The sequence below is a fragment of the Gorilla gorilla genome, chromosome 1 (assembly GCF_029281585.2).
Source record: "Gorilla gorilla gorilla isolate KB3781 chromosome 1, NHGRI_mGorGor1-v2.1_pri, whole genome shotgun sequence".
NCBI classification, from domain to species: Eukaryota; Metazoa; Chordata; class Mammalia; order Primates; family Hominidae; genus Gorilla; species Gorilla gorilla.
The window spans coordinates 92,165,821-92,187,370 of NC_073224.2; the positions used below are offsets into that span (position 1 = coordinate 92,165,821).

A 21,550-nucleotide genomic window follows, 5' to 3' on the forward strand; every position below is an offset into this window, starting at 1 on the left:
AGTTGGGCTACTAGGCAAATTTGCAGCAACAGAAGCTGCTTTGTGATTTCCCTTAAACTCAACCAAAATGGTTGGCATGGAGGTTTACACGTCAAAGCTAAGTGTTTCTATTTCCTTTCCTAGGACATATACTGGGATGAACCTCATCCAGACTCTCACACTCAAACTATGAGCCCTGTGAAGATTTCATATGCTAGGAATGAATCGCTGTTGCTCTCTCTTAAAACCACAGACTTGAACACAACTTGATTTGAACAAAGACCCTCCTCCCCACCTCCCTCCAGCTTCCCAACCCCCATCCCCTTCATCTGCCTTTCCCCCAGCCACATTAACTACTCAGAAACACAGTCACTCCACTCTAGAGTTACTCAGGAATCACATTCTTAGAATAACTCATCAATTATACCTGTCAACTTGCCAAAAGTGCCACAGGGGAGGTGGAAAGTCTAGACTGCAATGAACTGCAGTGCCACAGCACCCCTGTTCACAGAAGGCCCCAACTTTGCAAATGCCTTTACAGGCTCACAAGAAATAAGAATCCAAGGAAATACAGGAGCACTGGGTTAGAATGCAGACACTATCACCAAGTTACTCTCAGGCTCAGGGTAGGGCATGGATCTCTCCATTTCTCTACTTGTAGGATAGGAAAACCTGCACAAGTCTGCTAACAGAATGTTCTGCCATACAAAGCCTGGGTTAGGAAACATTAAAAAGAAATGTCACTGTATTATTTAAATATGCACACAAGCTCATCGTCAATAAAAGCACTGCCAAGAAAGCAGCGCCATGACAGACATACTTTTTAATTAATTGGCAAGGATCATTAGTAATTAGAACATTTATTGTATGCAAATGCTGCTGCTAACTCTGAAAAGTTTACTCTCTTAAGCAGGGTAAACATTCACATGAACCCGTTTGTGCTACTAATATAGTCACAGAGCTCCTTTTTTCATGTGTGAAAAGGTAAGTTTTCATTCAACTTAGCCTGAAATTATTTAGAATCCACATTATCAAAGATCTTAATTAATAAGGTTTTCCCTTGATTCCAAACTTTTTGTGAACAGAACTCTTTTCCAGAAATATTTAACTGGGGGCCAGGAGCGGTGGCTGACGCCTGTAATCCCAGCACTTTGGGAGGCTGAGGCAGGCAGATCACTTGAGGCCAGGAGTTCCAGACCATCCTGGCCAACATGGTGAAACCCCGTCTCTACGAAAAATACAAAAATTAGCTGGGCATGGTGACACATGCCTGTAGTCCCAGCTACTTGGGAGGCTGAGGCAGGAGAATCGCTTGAACCTGGGAGGCAGAGGATGCAGTGAGCCAAGATCATGTCACTGCACTCCAGCCTGGCAACAGAGCAAGACTCCATATCAAAAAAAAAAAAAAAAAAAAAATTAGCCAGGTGCGGTGGCACACACCTGTAGTCCCAGCTACTCACGAGGCTGAAGAAGGAGAATCACTTGAGCCCAGGAAGCGGAGGTTGCAGTGAGCCGAGATCGCACCACTGCCCTTCAGCCTGGGTGACAGAGTAAGATCTTGTCTCAAACAAACAAACAAAAATCTCAATAAATGTCTGGAAGGGTAATCATGCAGTCAGAGATTTTTTTTTTTTAATATACTGAATCTTCAACATCCCTGTAGAGCAGACTTTGCTCTTTATTTGGTTTACAGTTTAACAAATCCTTAGATCAATGCCCTGTTTACCCCAACAGACCAAACTCCCAATTGCTCTAACCATCCAAGCTTCCAAGGGCTAGGTAAAAGCATACACTTTTGGGAGTCATATATAGTCCACTATGATTCTGAAGATTTAGGGGAGGAAAAGGCAATAGATCTCCCGGTCACAATGCCAAGTAAGATTTCACACTGTTGTCCTCCTCATTAAGGCTCACCAAAAACGGCACCTCTCAACTTAACTTCCTCCTCGTCAATTTAGGCCCCATTATTCACTTCCCACAGAGCAGCTTGTTTACCTGAAGCATAGGGGGGCGGCGGCGATTGGGAAGAAGCAAGCAGTGCAAGTGAGCAAGTCCAGAGCACAAAGAAAACAAGGAGCACGCAGGAGAGCCCTGTGGTAGCTCCTAATGAGGCTGGGACAATCAAGAAAGTGTTCCCCTTTTGGCTCCTCCCTTTCCAGTTGCGCTGGCCAAGGTATTTCTTCTATCTGCTTCCTGACCCCCAGCTTTTTTTTTTTTTTTCAACACAGGGTCTCGCTCTGTTGCCCAGGCTGGAGCACAGTAGCATGATCATGGCTCACTGCAGCCTTGACCTCCCAGGCTCAGCAATCTTCCCACCTCAGCCTCCCGAGTAGCTGGGACTAGAGGCATGTGCCACCACACCTGGATGTCTTATTATTATTACTATTTGTAGAAACAGGATCTCACTATGTTGCCCAGGCTGGTCTTGAACTCCTAGGCTCAAGCCATGTCTCACCTCAGCCTCCCAAAATGTTGGGATGACAGACATGAGCCACCGCGCCTGGCCTTTCTTATCAGCCTTTTTACGTGAGGCTCCATGTGAGCATTAAGATATTTATTTTTCTCTGACAAACAAGAGCACCACAACAGGAACAGAAATCTAATTCAACTTCAATCACTGGATCACTATAAGACCTTGGAAAAGTCACTTCACCTTCCTCCCCAGCAATTCAATCTTAGGAACAGGAATCAGAAAAGGATTTGTCAGCCTCCTTCCCCATGGTGACAGGTGGATAATATCTCCTCCACCCTAAATACCTCGCAGGGATGGAGAAGGATGGATGAGCAGGCATTACAGCCAATATTCTACTCTCTGGCAATAAACAACTCACCTTTTGGAGGTAAACGGTCTCTTTCCAGGGCACCAGGGGATCATTTAGCACTCTGGAAGAAGTAATTTGCTCTATGGTTCTCTGGTGTCCTGAAAAGTGTAATCTACCTCCAAAAGGTGAACCCTTATATCCCAGAGAATTTGTTTTCTCTGGGATCAGAATGCTTTAATGTTTTCAGTTTCAGGAAAAGACACCACAGGTATCATTTTCTGGTCAAGAGAAGACTCTCCCCTCTCCCCGCCCCCTGTCCTTACTGATCATCCCATACTCTCTTCCCCTCAAACAGAAACCAGATGAAACCATCTGCAAACAACTTGGGAATGCTGTGTGTGTGCCTGCAGAAACTTAAACAAAAATCCTTTCTCAGCCGCGCCCCCCTCCTCCTTCCAGTGGTTGTTAAGGGCCCGGCGAGTTAATGGGAAGTTTTCTCCTCTCCCCTCCCCTCCCTCCCCCACTGCCCCTCTCCCGCCTGGGTCCTCAGCATTTGATTCCTGTCTGTCACTGAGTGATGAGGACAAAGGGTGAGGAGTCAGGAAAAGGTCTGCGCCACTTTGTTCAGAGTCTGGATTCGAACTTTGGATGAACCCTTCATCGGGGAGGGGGCTGGGGAGGAGGGGAGAGGCCGGCAAGGAGAAATCCGCTGCTGTTCTCGCCGCTGGAGCCTCAAAAAAGAGAGAAAGATTCTCTTTAAACAACAGAAAGGAAAAAAGAGGGTTAGGAGGGTAGAAACAGCCTCCCTCAGCCCAGTTAGGAAAAAGGAGGGCATGGTGGGGGCGGAGGGATAAAGGGGGCTGAGCTTAAGAAAACAGAAGGCCGGGGCAACGCGCTCAAACAAGGCTGTTGGGCCCATGCTGTGGGCGGCCAGCCAAGAGCTAGTTTTGTTTCTTCCCCCTCCAGCCTCTCTCTCTCTCCCTCTTATTTTTTTTCCCCCTAAACCAAAGGGAATTCCTAATAAAGCCACAGCAGACTTGTAGAGAGCAAGGGGAAGGAAGAAGGAACCAGAGGTGGGGAAAAAAACAGATGAAACTCATTGCTTTCTGGAAGTCCAGAATAAAGAATATATATGCATATAAAATTATAGCACACTTCACCATATGCTTCAAAACTAAAAAAAAAGAAAAAAAAAAGCTTAGTCCGGAGTGTATTTCTCTTTTTCCTCATCTCTGTGTGTGTGTGCACTTACATATACTGGCTGGCAACTTTTACTGTGTGATTTTTTTTTTCCCCCAAATCCTGTACTGTAGTTTTTAAAAAGCACTATTAACATACAGTTGAAGTCACAGCAAAAGCCAGTTTGTCTTCTTTGTGCTCAATAAAACCCAGCTGAAACTCTTTCACCTCCACTTACTATTGATTTTTCTATTGTGCTCTACAGGCGGGTGTATCTCACTCACTCATCAGACTGCCTTTCATTCTGTGAACCTCTCTGACCGCATCTGGATGTGAGGTTTTTCAGCTCCCTGCGATGGATATCCTTGCTTCATTCAATCATTTGGGGCCCGCATGCAACCATGCAGTCACTTTTGGTTTGGCCTCTGTCCTTTGGTCTTTGCCCCAGACTCTGGATTTCACTTCCAAAAAGATCAGGTGTCTATCCCAGCACAGAAGATGAGAGGTGACAAGGCATCCTTGCATCCTAGGGCTCTTTCTCTTCTCTTCTTGCATATAAAAATGGGACTTCAGTGACTGTGCAGGAGATTCAGAAAAGGGGTGGGGGATGAGAAGGAGGATCAGGGAGGAGTGTACTGCTGCAACATCTGGCACCTGGTCTACCTCTCCTGGGGACACCCCCTGGTGTGGCGCGTGTGAGGCTGTATGTGCCGGACTGCTGCAAGTGAGAACTCTGTGTCTGTGTGTGCCTCATCCTCACAAAACGATGTGAAGAAGAGAAGCAGATGGGTCAACAGGATGACTATTCATTAATCTTCTGAGAAACTGGGTTAGGAAGTGAATCCGTGTATTTAAAACTTCTCATTTTGCATTCCTATGAATGGGAGAATAAACTCTACACTTTGAATAAGAGTGCATGACATCCTTACTCTTAAAAAAAAAATCAGACACACAAAGATCATCAGCTAACAACAAAGAGGCAGATAAAGTGCTGGGTGAGTATACACAATACAAAAAGGGCTCCTCACCCGACAAAAGGGAGTGCTAGAAGCATAGACCTGAAAGGGATCTTATTAATCATTCATATCTAACCCCTTCACTTAGAGATGAGACAGCCAAGACCCCCAATGTGTAAGCAACTTACTAAGTCACCACAACACTCTCCACAACACTCCCCTCTGGTGTTCCTTCTGTCATATACATTGCTTCCATGAAACTAAGGAATGGACTTAAGTTTAGGATAAGGATTACCAAAATCACACCCATACACTTTTTAGGAACACATCTACATAAAAGTGAAAGATAGCAGTACATCTTACCTGAAGATACAGCAGTAGTTGTAGCATCCTACATCCCAGTTATGTAAAACCGGGAATGAGAAACAGGGACACACACACACAAACAACACCCTATGCTGCTCAACGTCAAGCATGGGCTTGCTATTTCGCTGGTATACCTCGTTATGCATGACATCCTTACAACGCAGAGCTGCTGCTGAAATTGGGTGTGAGGTCGACATTCAAGTCTCATTCTCCATATAAAATCCTGGTGGACTGTTGCCACTGTTCTCTCTGTGGGCAGATAACCTCTATTTTCAAGTTCCCTCTGCGGATAATGGTCTCGACTCACCATCATCTGACTCTCAATCACACCTCTCTGTTCAACTCCCTCGAGATCTCCAGCTCCATAGTCACTGCATGCCCCACCAATTCTGTGTTCAACAAGATTTCTAAATCTATGCCATGTTCTAAATCAGCCCTCCACATGCCTGCCAATCTGTGACTTCTTTCTCTTGCTTTGATTTTATAAGCAATTGTGACAGTATAGGTTAACAAAGAAATCTTAGTTACATGGTGCTTTATAATTTACAAAGCATTTTACGCCCATCTCACTAGAGATTCACAACCTCCCTGGAGGTGGACAGGGCCTGGATAATGAGTGTAACTAGTGCCCCCATTACAGATAAGAAATTGTTCTGAGTGAGGTGCCCCCTCATTACCTATCAACTCAACATAGAACAGTCCAGTAATTGTTCCCTTGCATCATAATGCTGCTCCACATGGGCTCAGATGTTTCCCTTCCACCTTGGAAATGAAAAGGGAAAAGCATGCATTTATTGAACATGCATCATGTGCCCAGTCCTGTGTTTGATGCTTGTTCTTGCAACAGGGATAACTTCAGCACGTTTACCATGAGCAGCTTCCTCTAGCACAGCAATGAAATACATGCACATGTGTCTTCTGCAGATAGTACACACCCCTTTGCTCTTCTTATTCCTATTTGTCTGAACACATTACAGCAATAAGTCCACCAGTGTAAACCCCTAAATGTAAGATGTGTGTGCCCATAGGACTATGAGAGCAATCACCTACATTTACAGTTCTTTCAACATGTGTGTAGTACAGCACCTATCTGTGAATATCAAAGTTGTACTGCCAGGTTCCCCAGTTGCTCTTCTCTCTTTTTTACTAAGTACTCCTGGAAAAAGCCATTTGTTGAATATCTGAATGAATGAATGAATGAATGTCATAAGCACTACTTAATCAAAGGATGTTATACAGAAGAGGTGAAACTATATATTGACATTGATTTCATTAATTACAGAAAGGAAGGGGGTTCTTGTTTAAGAAAGGACTTCCCATGAACATTGGATGTAAAGAAAAAGTTTACAACCCAAAATGCTAAAAGCTTCTCAGCTAGACATACATTGTTATTAGCTGCCAAGATGCCCAAGTCAGGATGGCAGCCTTGGCAACTAAGAAGAACATAAATAAGAAATCTTAATAGATTGTGGTTCTACTGAGCAAGAAAGTGAAGCAACCACAGAAAAGAATCAGAGAAAGGAACTGGTTCTAGTGGTCTCTAAACCAAGCCAAAAGAAATGTTCAGGACATTTTTATTTAAATGCACTGGTTCTCAATGCCTGACTACCCTCCTCAAAGACTACAGTGAGATTCCTTGCCTGACACTGTCCCCCAACCCCAACCTCCCCAGACAAGTCTATAAATAGCAAAGCCACTAAAGCAAATGCTAAACCCAACACTGAGTGGGGCTGATGAGGAGGGAAGTTTGCAGGGAAAACTGAGTTTCTCACTAATCCTTACTCAGAAACATTAGAACTGCCCTGGGATTGGGGGAAGGGTATCCCCAGGGAATGACCCCAAAAAGTGACAGCCAAGTTTGAGATATCACAGACCATGACTAGGAATTTTCACTAAGGGAGGAGGGGAATGGAAAAAGGTGGGTAAAATTCTTCTTTCACTCTTCCCCAGGAAGAGGTTTAAATTACACATACTCACATTGGAAGGGGTTGGGGAAGGAGTGAGGAGTGTGCCCAGAAAGATGTCCATTCCATTCTTTCCCTTGCCTCCAGTTCTACAACCTCTTTCATTGATGTCAAATTAATTAGTTAATTTCCATTTTTAGCTTACTGGTTTTATTTATTTTATTACTATTATTATTACTAGCAGTAGTAGTAGATGGAAGAGTCCTTTTCTAGTATTTTGGTTCATCTGATGGGAGGAAAACTGGACAAAAGGTCAACATGAACAGACAGAAAATTAGTTTAGCTTTTAAAAGAGGGGGAAAAAGAAAAGAGGAGATTTTGCAGATGAGAACAGACAGGCCAAACTGTGGATGGGGATAAAAGGAAGGTACTGGAACCTGAGCCCTCGATTAGTTAAAGAAGCAGCTGCCCCCTCACCTCCGCCTCTCCCACTGGAAGGTTGTGTCCAGCCAGCTTCCTAGTCTGATTATCACTTGCCTTCACACGGTCCTCAGGTGTCCTCTCTTGCACACCTCCCATTCTACCTCACCCCCATCTACTCCATGATACCCCTCTTACTCTTCACACACCAAAACACACAATCTTAACTCAGAGAGCTATTCAAGAACTTCTCCCCATTCAGTAACATGCTGATCCAAACCAGAAACCTTTCTCTCTGAGCACTTAACTGGAGTGATCCAATAGATCTAAGAGATCTAAGAGGCTTTTCCACCCTGTCTTCTAATTCTCGACACATCACATAGAGCATACATAAGATGAACAAACTAGTATCCTTCAAGCAGACAATACTACTTTTAGATCTCTCTCTCTCTCTCTTTCTCTCTCTCTCCCTCCCTCCTTCCTAGAGACTGAGTCTGACTATGCTGTCCAGGCCGGACTAGAACTCCTGTGCTCAAGTGATCCTCCCACCTCAACCTCCCTAGTAGCTGGGATTTATAGGTATGCACCGTACTGCACTTGGCTTTTGGAAATAATTTCTTAAGATATTCACTCTAAAAATATAAGTAAATCCAAAGTAGATTTAGGTGAATTATTTGTGATTCCTTTCCTCCTTCCCCTCTCCCTCCCTTCCTTCCTTCAACTAGCATTTGTTGGGCATCAAATATATATACCAGGCACTGGTCTAGACATGCAAAGATGAATAAAGCATGGCTCATTAGGACCTTACCATCTTCAAGGGGGAGCTTGCAATCTTGGAGAAAACTGGATTCATCTTTCAGGACTTTCTTTGAGAACATATTGTGGGTTAAGTGCTATGCTATACTTAAGTTATCTTCAAGGGCCTGATCAAGAGCTGCCCTAAAGCGCCTTCGTTTTCTCCCAGAGGTAAGCAATTTGAGGACAAGTTCCTATCTTATATTTCTCACTCTGCCTGCCATAGAAGTACCTGGCAAATGGTTTTTAAATAGAAAGAAGGAAGAGGAGAAAGGAGGAAGAAAAGGAAATAAGGTAAACATTATTTCTAATAAGTGTAGTAATGAGTACCTAAAAATTAACAGCCCTGGATAAAACCAGTTGTGGTAGTTATTTGCTTTTTATACTCTTCATTTTACACGTGTGTCTCAGGGACTGTCCCTCCTGGCCTTCTTAGGAACCATGTTTCTTCTGTAAGCCAGTCACAAGAATCACAATGGTGGCCACAACTCCAGCTGCCCATGAAAAATGGAACAGTGTCTCCCAGCTAAGGCTGCCAGGTCAAGTCAGGAGTAGACTAAAAGAGGGGCCCCACTCCCCTCTCACCCTGTGACCTGAGAGTCAGAGAGGCTGGGTTAGTTAGCCCAGGAATGGGACCCTCTTCCCTAAAAAAGAATGGAAGCAAAAAAGCAAATCTACAAGACAATAGCCTCGCTCCTCTCAGAAAACTCTCACATGCCCTATTATTCTTTTTTTTTTCCCCGCCTCTCTTGGCTTAAAGATCCAAACCCCAAATTCCAAAAGGCGAAGCTGGCTGTAACGCGAGTGTAGTTTAAGCAATCTATAAGTCATTTCACAAAAGAATGTTCACACTTCTATCATGTAGCAATTATCCAGCTAGAGTACAATATAACTATTAATACATGTTTATTCCCGGTAAACCATACCTTCCTCAAGGACAGGGACTTTTGATTCATCCCTCTTTTTATTTCAGAGTAAAGAGTAGCAAGTACTCAATAAGTGTTAATAAATTAATTTTTCCCCTTTTGAATAAGCAGATAAAACAGTGTTTCAATTCAAAAATATATTAACTGAATATGTACTATGGGCTGAGCATACAAATCCTGTTCATCATTTTCAAGAAATTCTGAGTCTAACAAGAGAATTACATAGTAAACCAATAATTACGATAACATCTGATGAGTGCTGTGGATGGGTTATGCATAAAGGGCTATGGTAAAACATGAAATATAATTTTTTATCATGTTGTTGAGAGCAATGCCTATTGTATCACTAGCATCTTCTTACTAGAAGTTATGAGGCTGGGCACGGTGGCTCACACTTGTAATCCCAGCACTTTGGGTGGCCAAGGCAGGCAGATCACCTGAGGTCAGGAGCTCCAGACCAACCTGACCAATATGATGAAACCCCATCTCTACTAAAAATACAAAAATTAGCTGGGTGTGGTGACATGTGCCTGTAATCCCAGCTACTCGGGAGGCTGAGGCAGGAGAACTGCTTGAACCCAGGAGGCAGAGGTTGCAGTGAGCTGAGATCGCGTCACTGCACTCCAGCCTGGGGAACAAGAGCGAAACTCCGTCTCAAAAAAAAAAAAAAAAAAGAAATTATGAAAGAAATTTTGCATGGGGTCCAGTACCAGGAAAAAAATCTGCTTCTCCTTAAATAACTGATTAGTTTCCAATTCTAAATGCTTGGCAATTTGAAACTGATCCTTTTTCCCTTTTTTGCTTTTGCTACTAGGAAGCACAGAATCAAATCTGTAGCCAACCTTTCTAGGATATGGACTGAACAAGGTCCTAGACTAGTTTGACCCAAAGAGACAGTAGCTACTTCCTTACTAGCAAAAGGCCTGAGAAGTTCACAATAAGAAAGGATCTTATGGATACCATTTTACATACTAACATTCCCTTGCATGTTATTTTATTGCCCTACCTGAATTTTTTTCTTCTAATTTCCTCATTTATTTAGTAAATCTCTTGGTATCTCTCACATCTTTTGGTAAGCTTCTTGCATGCCTTTTTGAAATGAAATAAGCAATAAACAAATAAATAAGATACATAACAGGTTCTGTGGATAAATATTTTCCCTGAGTACACAATCATCCCCAAGACATGGAAAATTTACACAGCCATAAGGAAAGTAACACAAGAAAATGTAAACACAAGAAAACTGAAAATAGACGTTGAACTAGGATAGTATGATTAAAGGTAAATTAGTAGATTTATGATTTTCTTTTGTAAAATTTTCTTTATTAAGGTCTTCTTGGTAATAATGATGCTATTATTATATTTTTAATATCAACAGTATTGTTTTCTAAACAGTAAGTTTTAACATGAAATGCCTTGAACTTTTTCTTCCCCTTCAAAGACCTGGGGTGATATGAACAGCTTCACCTTCACCCTGGTCCTGCATACCAGGCTGTTCTCTGGGCCACCACTGCAACTTGGAAGGTAGATCTTCCCTCCTCAAAACTGAAAACACCCACTAATCACAAAAGGGGGCTGGGCGCGGTGGCTCATGCCTGTAATCCCACCACTTTGGGAGGCCGAGGCAGGCGGATCACAAGGTCAGGAGTTTGAGACCAGCCTGGCCAATATGGTGAAATCCCGTCTTTCCTAAAAATACAAAAATTAGCCAGGCGTGGTGGCCCATGCCTGTAATCCCAGCTACTCGGGAGGCTGAGACAGAAGAATCACTTGAACCCGAGAGGCGGAGGTTGCAGTGAGCCGAGATTGCGCCACTGCACTACAGCCTGGGTGACAGAGTGAGACTCCATCTCAAAAAAAAAAAAAAAATGGCGGTGGGGGAGCTGCTGGATATGCCTTTCCAAAAACAGAGGCTCCGTAACTGGACAGATGAGACTTTTGGGTCTCACCATGGAAGCGTCCATCCGCACCACGTAGAATCACTGGAGGGCCCAGGGCCTAGAGTCTGGCTGCACCAGGGAGGTGGTGTGATAGGACAATGGGCACAGGAAGGGTGTGCAAAGGCAGGACCCTGTGCCCTGCTTTATGCTTCTGTCAAAATGCTGGACTTCTGAGAAGGAACTAGGAAAGGTGACATATACAACAGCGGTGGTCAAGCTTTAGACCCCCTGCAAAAATAAGTCATGCTTGTTGCCTGAAAGAAGTCAGGTGGATTCTAGAGCCAGGTGCGGTGGCTCATACCTATAATCCCAGCACTTTGGGAGGTCGAGGAGGGTGGATCACCTGAGGTCAGGAGTTCCAGGCCAGCCTGGCCAACATGGTGAAACCCCATCTCTACTAAAAACACAAAAAAATTAGCCAAGTGTGTTGGCGTGCTCCTGTAATCCCAGCTACTTGGGAGGCAGAGGCAGGAGAATCGCTTGAACCCAGGAGACAGAGGTTGCAGTAAGCCAAGATTGCATCATTGCACTCTAGCCTGGGCAACTAGAGCAAAACTCCATCTCAAAAAACAAACTTGGCTGGGAATGGTGGCTCAACGCCTGTAATCCCAGCACTGTGGGAGGCCGAGGCGGGTGGATCACTTGAGGTCAGGAGTTCAAGACCAGCCTGGCCAACGTGGTGAAACCTCTGTCTCTACTAAAAATACAAAAATTAGCCGGGCATGGTGGCGCGCGCCTGTAATCCCAGCTACTTGGGAGGCTAAGGCACAAGAATTGCTTGAACCCGGGAGGCGGAGGTTGCAGTGAGCCAAGATCATGCCACTGCACTCCAGCCTGAGCAACAGAGTGAGATTCCATCTCAAAAAAAAAAAAAAAGTCAGGTGGATTCTAAAAACAGAATAGGCAGAGGCCTAATGAAAATCAGGAAATAAGCTCAAGGCGAGTTTTGAACTTATCCTCTTTACTTGTTTTGCAGCCAGCCACAGTCATGAGATAATTAAATTTCTGTACCTGAGAAACAGGATCAGAAATGAGTAGAGCCAGACAATTTGTTATTTGGACAACCAAGTAAGATTCCACTGGATTTCCTTGGAAGAATCACAATTTGACGGGCTGTCACTCAACGGGAATGAATATTTTTATAGAAAAATCTACACTTAGTAAAACTTACCAAGTAAAATCTCCAAGTCAGCCTCTCTCTCATTAGCTATGTGACTTTAGGAAGATTCACTAAACTCTCTATGCCTCAGTTTCCTCATCTTAAAAATCAGAGTAATAATAATAGCGCTGTACCTAACACATTTTTTTTAACATGCATTAACTCCTATTACATATGAACAGGAGAATTCTGGGCTCCTGTTTCATACAGGAAAGTATGAAACATCACTTCTGCTGACATTTTCTGTTCAGTTTCATTCCAGGATGATCCACCACTACTGGGGCCCAGAGCACTCTTTCCTCCAAATCACTTGGAGGACACAAGTATAAAGTAACAGCTTAACCATCTACATTGCATGTTTCCCTTCTTCGACTGACAGCCAGGACAGACAGACTGTGCTGTCTGTGTGTTCCAAGAGTCAGAGAAACTTCCAGGGCTGGTCTGTCCCAGTAACTGGGCTGAACAAGCTCCTAGACCAGTTTGATCCAAAGAGACAGGCAGCTATTTCCTTACCAGCAGGACTGGGCAGGCCACAGTGAGAAAGACATCACACAGAATATCATAAACCTTAAGGAGACAGGTGGTCTAATGACACAAGGCCTCAAAGAGCATTAAGTTAACCCAGTATCTTCTACTAGCAGGGAGGGAGAGGAAGGGGAGGGTATGAAAGTGAAAGATGACGCTAAGCATGAAAATTTAATTTGTTAAAAAAATGGAAGACAATGCACAAATTGTCTACATGTACTTATTGAATATATAATAAATGTAGGGTATAAACATATATGTGCACTATGATAAAAATTAATTCCAGCTTCTAGAAAGCATTGCTGTTTGTCTCCCTGCTAGCAAGAACCCTGGAGCACAGAGGTAAATTTCACACTTCCTCTCAGTACTCCTTCAAGGCAGAAGCAGACCATGTAGCTTAAGCTGCCCAGGTGAGCAAATGTCACAGAATGCCTATTCAGCGGGTGGTAAATTTCAGCCATCCCACGGAAATGCCAAGTGGTCTCAGGTCACAAGTTTGGCAAATAGCAATGGGGGCAGGGAGGGCATGGAGGGGTGGGTAGGCCCCAGTAGAGGGGAGGAAGAGAACAAAAGAGAGCGAAAGGGGAAAGGCAGAAAGGAAATGAAGGAGGTTACAGTGCTTGAGGAAAGGCAGGAAGGCCAAGTATGCAAGGACTCAAACATAGAACATTTCTGAGGCATCCAAGTAAAAAAACTAGAACTCCTTGATTCAAAGAAAGCATGCTTCTGCATGTATCACCAGGGCAGCAATGAACTTTGGTCAAGAATGACCTTTACAGCCACACTCCTGGCTCTGGGGAACACATTCCAGGCTCCTGTCATGGGCTTTGGGAGTGATGGACCTGCCCATGTCACATTGATTCTGACCATGATTCAGGCCCCTGGAAGCTCCTTGAGGGTAAGGGCCACAACTCACACATATCTGTATTTTTCAGTCTCTGTCACAACACTTCAGGCATGGGAGAAGTTTCGCAAATATTTGCTAAAGCAATAACTAGACCAAAATGGAATAAAGACTCTTCAGTCCCATCATGCCCTCCAGGAGGTCTAAAACAAAAATGTTGAACGGTATTTCTCAAATGAAAAAATAAATCCAACCAGGATAGAGATTCATTTTTAACTTTTTCACTATACAACCCGTGGAAGATAAAGAGTTTTCACCAACATCTCCAGAACATAGGGCATTCAAAAATATTTTATGAAACTTACTTAAAAAATAATTGAGCTTCCATAACCTCTACTTACAAAGGGCAACATGCAGGAGGTGACATTATAGGTGAGAAGATATACTCCAGTGGGATCTTGACAACACAAACAATCTTTGCATACTTATACCCAAATGGAAGCCACTGGAGAGATGCTTCTCTCCCCTAGGAAGTCACCAAAACATCTCTGCTTGAAACACCTAGAGAGGAGTCAATAGAATAAATGAGTAGGAGGATGGGGGTGTCCAAATCAGGAGCAGAAGGAAGCAGTTATTTCCATTCTTTACTATCACCATTGCTGATATTATTATTGCTATGCTTATATTTTAGCTGCAACATCTGTAACAGTCAGAAGCAACATGTGAACTCTCAACCTACATAATAACCCTTTCGTCCTCTCCCCCAGAGTTACTAGGATGAGAAATTCATCCTGTGAAATTAATAATGGGCTTGATTCTCCAGCTGGTGGATCAGAGACAAGCCTGGTGGAACTTTATAGAGGGAATTAATTTATAGATTTTCGAAGTAATGAGGGAATTCAACCTTCCTGACTTCTAGCTCTCCCACATTCATTCAATAGAAAGTTTCTGGACCGTCTACTGCAGGACCTGCTGGTTTCCTGTGAAGCTGTAACAGAGCAATAATAAGAAAGCACTAGAATACATTTAAGAATAATAATCACACATCAAGAACATCTTTCCTAGTGTAACTTTCTAAGAAGAAAAATAAAGTAATATGGCTTAGGCATGTGTATGATGACAGCCCCTTCCTGCCTGGGCTCCAGCAGGCTAGGTGGGGGAGGGGAAGCAACTATGCGTGCACGGGCAGGAGGGGGCAAACTACCAAAATCAATTCTCTATTTTCTGAAGACTGGTAAAAATAAGGCAGCTTGAAGCCCCTTTAAACATTCCTCTGAGACAAGACAAGCCGCCATATAAGAAACTAGCTATGTCTGAAGGCCCCAAACCTTCTTCAAGTGTTAAAGAAATCAGACTGAGCTTAAGGAAAACAAATGTCAGTGCTGTTTAAAGTACATCAAGGTTCTTTGGGTTAAAAATCTCCCTAAGGGAAGATGACGCACTCCCTGTAAGAGCTGAGAGACAGAAAAGACGGGAGGGTTTCTGCAGTAACTCCAGATTATATTATTTAATTCATTTCATTACCATAAAGCAACAACTCGAATATTTATCGAATACAGCTGAGACAACACACGGCCAACTAAGAAAGGAGCTGCAAATTAATACGCGTGCGTGTTAGCACATACACACACTCACCCACGTGCTCACACGCGGCCTTCTGAATTTCACTTCTGCATGCAAAACCACCACCACCGAGGTCTGCACAGCACCGGCACTTTGCATATTGAAAACGCGGCTCCAGCGGGCCCCACGGAACAGATCCTTCCCAGGAACAGACCCTGGGCCCGGCTGCCTGGGAACAGACCGCAGGCACCCCTCTGCCTCAGAGGCTCTGAATGTGACTCCAAGCCCACATTGAGTGGTGTTTAATAAAGGAAGTATGGCTCCCAAGAGGATGTCTTCCCCCTGGGGGGCGGCGGCCCTCTCTTTACCACCCTTTGGGAGAAGAGTTAAGTCAGCCGGGACAGAAGAGGTGGCGGGGGAGCCTCGGGCCGCCGCCGGGAACAGACCGCTGCGGCTGACCACTGCAACCCGGGCCAGACAAGGGAAATGATGAAAACACAGCAAGCCCCGCTTGGGGGACACTTGGCTTCGCGGTCCGCGCGCTGGCGGCCGGTGACGTGCGGCCTGCGCTGGGAACTCAAGGCCAGACTCTGAGGCGGGCCGCACGCCCGAACGGGAGAGGGAGCCGGTGCAAGGCGCAGGGTGCAGAGAAGACCGGGTGCGACGCGGCGCCGCGCCGGCGGACCGGGCAGTGGCCGGGCGCTCCCAAGCGTCCTCTATGCTGCGCGCATCAGCCCTGCGGTGAAGTCAACAGATTTGCGAGGGGGTTCGCGGCCACCCCTAGCCCTCTCCTCTAATCTAATTGTGCAGCGTCTTACAGCAAGACTCAGGCGACAATCTACGACGGTCCAGTTCCCAGCATCATCATTATCCTTTCTGAAAAGGGCATCTCGTCTTAGCACAAGGCCATGTGGCTCGCCACCGGGCTTCTCCACTGTTTCTTGGTTCCAAAAGTTTTATTTTGTGATGCATCCCCTTAAACTCCTTCCAGACGACTTCAATTTCTCTTTTCTACGTGGTCTGAACGAACATGCTCTCTCATCTCTTGGGTTTTATTGTTGCTGGGTTTTGTTTTTTCTTTTTTCCCATTCTTCCTTAATTGGCCTCCGGATGAAGCTGCTTTAATTTATTCCTCACACGATGTGGTTACTTCTTGGGCCTTTATACTTGGTGCTGCGCGCAGCATCACCACCCACCCGCACCCACCCAGACATTTCCTTCCCAAGATGTTAGGGATTACAGGCACCCTAGTAAGGAGGATGCACAAAGGAAAGATGTGCTTGTGTTACCCGCTCTTTGTTTTTAAATATTTATTAATGTAAGCAGGGTGCAATGGCCCTAGAGCCTCTGCATGCAAATTCTACAGAAAGGAATTAACGTCTACACCCTCATATCCATAGAGTGCCTTTCAGAATGGATGTGCAGGCAGGGCTCATCATTAGACTCTCTGGGAGTCTTTCTTTGTTAGGGACAAAAGACAAATGCAAAGTTTCAATTCTATTAACAATGGTAATTATAAGGAGGATTCTCTTACAGTGACAACACTTGAGGTCTCAAATCACCTAACGCCCTCAGGAAAAACGACTGACTCTCTCTGCCCTACCAGCACAGGCTACTAGGTAAATTTATTCCTCCGACCTACTGGCAGATTCAACCTGTCTCAAAGCAAGACAAATATATAAACTTTTTCTCATACTTACTGACCACACTTTCTTAGGGAAACTCAAACATCTTTCTAAATATCCTCACTGTAAGTTTGCAAACGCCCCACTGACAGGTGGGAAACAGAAATTATTTCAGTATTTCAGCTGAGGCAAACGTTGAACAAGTAACTCCACCATTCCAAGGTGAGGGCCAGACTCCTTTCCTAAATTCCTGGGCTCTACCATATGAACTCAAGAAGGTATTATGCACTTGCAATACTGCAATCAGACATCTATTCCAAGACAAGTTTCCAGTCTAAAATCCAATAGCTGCAAATACATAGCATGAAAACAACATATGCATTCCATCACAAAGTCCACAAGGTGGATTAAACTGGGATTGGCCTCCAACTGGCCTTATAAATGGGATCCTGAATGCTTCAATAATTTTTTTTTTTTTAGTCTCACTCTGTTGCCCAGGCTGGAGTGTAAAGGCACAATCTCGGCTCACTGCAACCTCCGCCTCCCGGGTTCAAGCAATTCTCCTGCCTCAGCCTCCCAAGTAGCTGGGGTTACAGGTGCCCACCACCACACCCAGCTAATTTTTGTATTTTTAGTAGAGACGGCATTTCGCCATGTTGGCCAGGCTGGTCTCAAACTCCTGACCTCAGGTGATCCGCCCATCTCGGCCTCCCAAAGTGCTGGGATTATAGGTGTGAGCCACCACACCCAGCAATAAAAATTTTTTTAATTCCACTATTTTTTTCCCTCTCAGTTTGCCTTCTCCAATTCAACTTGATTGATGGAGGGTAACGTTAACACCACCATAACCAGTTTTACATGACCATCTAGGAAAGATATAAGGATTCATAGGAGAAATTAGAACTGTCATAACAATGAAAAAGAATTTTCTTTTATAAATGTTCCACCTGCCTTGTGTCCTAGGAATCTAAGCTTTGGCAGGGATCATGTTGGGGCTCACAACCCATGGAATATGGAGTCAGATCAGAGGCTCTCTAGAGTCACCCATTCCATGGATGTGGAAACCTGAGACTAAGAGGTTAAATGGCGTTCTCAAAATAATATGCTACCACAGAGGTAGTCAGTGTGAGGCTGCAGAGGGTCCAGCAAACTCCTGTCATACCATGGAGTGCTCTGTACTTGTTCCATTGCATTACAGCTAAAGAAAACAAGGAACTGCTTCGGCCCACTCAGTCTATTCTAGGGAACGCTTAAGATTTTGTTAAGGAGGAAGAAAGAACCTAAAATGAAGAGCTATGGAAAGAAAGAAGCAAAAAACACAGAGAAGGAGGTGGGGGAACCACCCCATCCCAGCTGCCAGCAGTGACCTCAATAGGGTAAGGTGGACGTTCTCTTCCAGAAAAAGATGTCTCAAATATGCTTTAATCGAGAACACGGCTATCCATCAGGAAACAATTTCAATTGCTACAGAACTACCAGCTGCTCAAGTTTGAGTGGGGAGCAACCATGTATCTTCCTCAGAATGTAAAAACTATGCCAAAAAAGGAACAAAACTGATTTATGCCAGAACAACTATTCTATGGCTGTGCTGTCCAATATGGTAGATACTACTCACATGTAGCTATTGAGCACTTGAAGTATGGCAAGTCAAAATCAAGATATGCTATAAATGCTGGGCACGGTGGCTCACGCCTGTAATCCCAACACTTTGGGAAGCCAAGGTGGGTGGATCACCCGAGGTCAGGAGTTCAAGATCAGCCTGGCCGACATGGTGAAACCCCATCTCTACTAAAAATTAGCAGGGTATGTGGTGGCAGGCGCCTGTAATCCCAGCTACTTGGGAGGCTGAGGCAGGAGAATCCCTTGAACCCGGGAGGCAGAGGTTGCAGTGAGGCGAGATCACGCCACCGCACTCCAGCCTGGATGACAGAGAGAGAGACTGTCTTTAAAAAAAAAAAAAAAAAAAAAAGATGTGCTGTAAATGTAAAATACACAATGGATTTCAAAGCCTCAGCATAGACACACAAAAAAAGAATGTAAAATATCTCATTAATTTTTATGTTGATTACATATTGAAATATTTTCAATGTATTTAAGTTAAATAAGATGTATTATTAAAATTCATTTCCCTTGTTTCTTTTTACTTTTTTTAAATGGGGCTACTAAAAAATTTAAATCATTAAATTTAACATTACCATTTCAAGGCCTTAGCACAAAAAAAGAATGCAAAATATCTCAATAATTTTTATATTGATTACATGTTGAAAGATTTTTAGATATATTTGGGTTAAATAAGAAGTATTAAAATTTATTTCACCTGCTTCTTCTTACTTTTTAAAAATGAGGCTACTAGAAAATGTAAATCATTAAAATTACAGGTGTTCACTGAAAAGCACTGTTCTGTGAGATTCTCTCCACAGAACTCTAGAAGTAGGGGAGGGGGGTGTGAAAGTGTGGAGATGCCTTTTGCTGCGTTTTGCCCGAGACTTTTATTTCTCTCACACTGACAACCATTTAACATAAAAGCAGGGTCAGGAAGCATGTTAGTGAACCTCTAAAACTCCCAGACAGAGGTAGTAGAAAACTCAACCTGAACCGACAAGGCCAAACTGATGAGAGAGGTGGTCAACACTCTGTCATGTGGTTTCAGAAAAATAACAGTAGTGGCCACTAGTTGAGCATACTCATTGAACTTTGTGCTTTACATTATTGTCTTTTTTAGCCTACCAAGCCTACATCATACATATTATTATCTTCACCACAGAAATGAGAACACTGAAGCTCTGTTAAATCCAATAGCTCACTAATGTTAACACAAGCTAGGATGGTTTCACTCAAAGTCCATGCTCCCTCTGTCACACTAGATTACTATTCAGAAAATTCTCCAATCTTTTTCAAAAGTGCCTTCCTCTCCAGGAACCTGACATCTGAAATTCCAACATTGGAGAATCATTCCTTTGTCTTACTTTTTTTCCTCTTTAAAATGCAAATAGTTCTAACTGAGATTTCACATAAATCCTGATCATGTATACTTCAAGTCAAATAAATTTATCAAAAACTTTTTTTCTTAGTGTATTGACCAAAAATGACAATAAACACAGTAGAGTCCTAAACATAGAGAGGAGACATCATTGAATGGAGAAAGAGATTGAAAAGAATGAAAAGCTGAGAGTGCTGAAGACAAAACTTAGTGCCATTTACACTATGACTTAAGAATACACCAGACTGGGCGTGGTAGCTCAGGCTGGGCGCGGTGCCTCACACCTGTAACTCCAGCACTTTGGGAGACCAAGGCCGGTGGATCACTTGAGGTCAGGAGTTCGACACCAGCCTGGTCAACATGGTGAAACCCCATCTCTACTAACAATACAAAAATCAGCTGGGTGTGGTAGCCCATGCCTGTAATCCCAGCTACTCAGGAGGCTGAGGCAGGAGAATCGCTTGAACCCGGGAAGCAGAGATTGTGGTGAGCCAAGATCGCACCACTGCACTCCTACCTGGGACACACCATCTTAAAAAAAAAAAAAAAAAAGTATATATATGTGTGTATATATATATATATATGTATGTATATATATATATACATATATATTATGTACAGATTTTTGTATATCAAATAGACCTCAATAAAGCTGTTAAAAAAAATGTGCCTACTGCAGCCACTCTGTAAAACCATTTGGCAGTTTCTCAAAATCTAAACATAGAGTTATCACGAGCCAGCAATTCCACTCCTTATCCAGAGAAATGAAAACATATATCCACACATAAAAACCTGTAAGCAAATGTTCATAGCAGTATTATTCATAATAGTCAAAAATGGAAACAACCTAAGTGACCATCAACTGAATAATGAATAAGCAAAATGTGGTATATCCATACAGCAGAATAGTATTTGGCCATAAAGAAAAATGAAGTACTGATAGATGCTACAGTATGGATGACCCTCAAAAACGTGCTAAACAGAAGAAATGAGTCAAAAAACATCAAATATTTTATGATGCAATTTATGTGAAATGTCCAGAATAGGCAAAAACCACAAAGACAGAAAGTAGTTAGTGGTTACCAGGGACTAGGTGAAGGGGGAAATATGGACTGATTGGTAAAAAGTACTGGGTTTTCTTAGGGGGCAAGGAGGCTGATAAAAATGTTCTAAAATTAGATTGTGATAATGGGTTCACAACTTTATAAATACACTAAAAACCACCTAACTGTATATCATTTAAATGGGTGAATTTCATGGTGTTAGAAATATATTTCAAGAAAGCTAGAAAAATAATAAAGAATAAATCTACTATGAATCAAGGCTGTCCTTATGACAAAGATAACATTTTTCCTAAATAAGGAATGTACTAGAAAGGCAAGAAAAGGTCAGGTTGTCTTCTATCAAACAGTGGGTGAAGGATATGAACAGACACTTCTCAAAAGAAGACATTTATGCGGCCAACAAACATATATGAAAAAAAGCTCATCATCACTGGTCATTAGAGAAATGCAAATCAAAACCACAATGAGATACCATCTCTCGCCAGTTAGAATGGCGATCCTTAAAAAGTCAGGAAACAACAGATGCTGGAGAGGATATGGAGAAATAGGAATTCTTTTACACT

The 21,550-nt window shown here is 43.3% G+C and overlaps 1 protein-coding gene across 7 annotated transcripts in view; it reads right to left on the reverse strand.

Annotated features, from left to right (window-relative positions):
- PBX1 (PBX homeobox 1) overlaps positions 1-21,550 on the reverse strand; it is a 292,117-nt gene that overhangs the window by 258,841 nt on the left and 11,726 nt on the right. The window contains exon 1 of one of the 7 annotated variants that reach the window (XM_055377444.2): positions 15,391-15,566. The exons of the other annotated variants lie outside the window; for them this stretch is intronic. The gene's annotated coding sequence lies outside the window, so the exon portion shown is untranslated. Of the gene's footprint in view, positions 1-15,390; positions 15,567-21,550 lie in introns of those variants that run through there. 7 annotated transcript variants of the gene reach the window in all.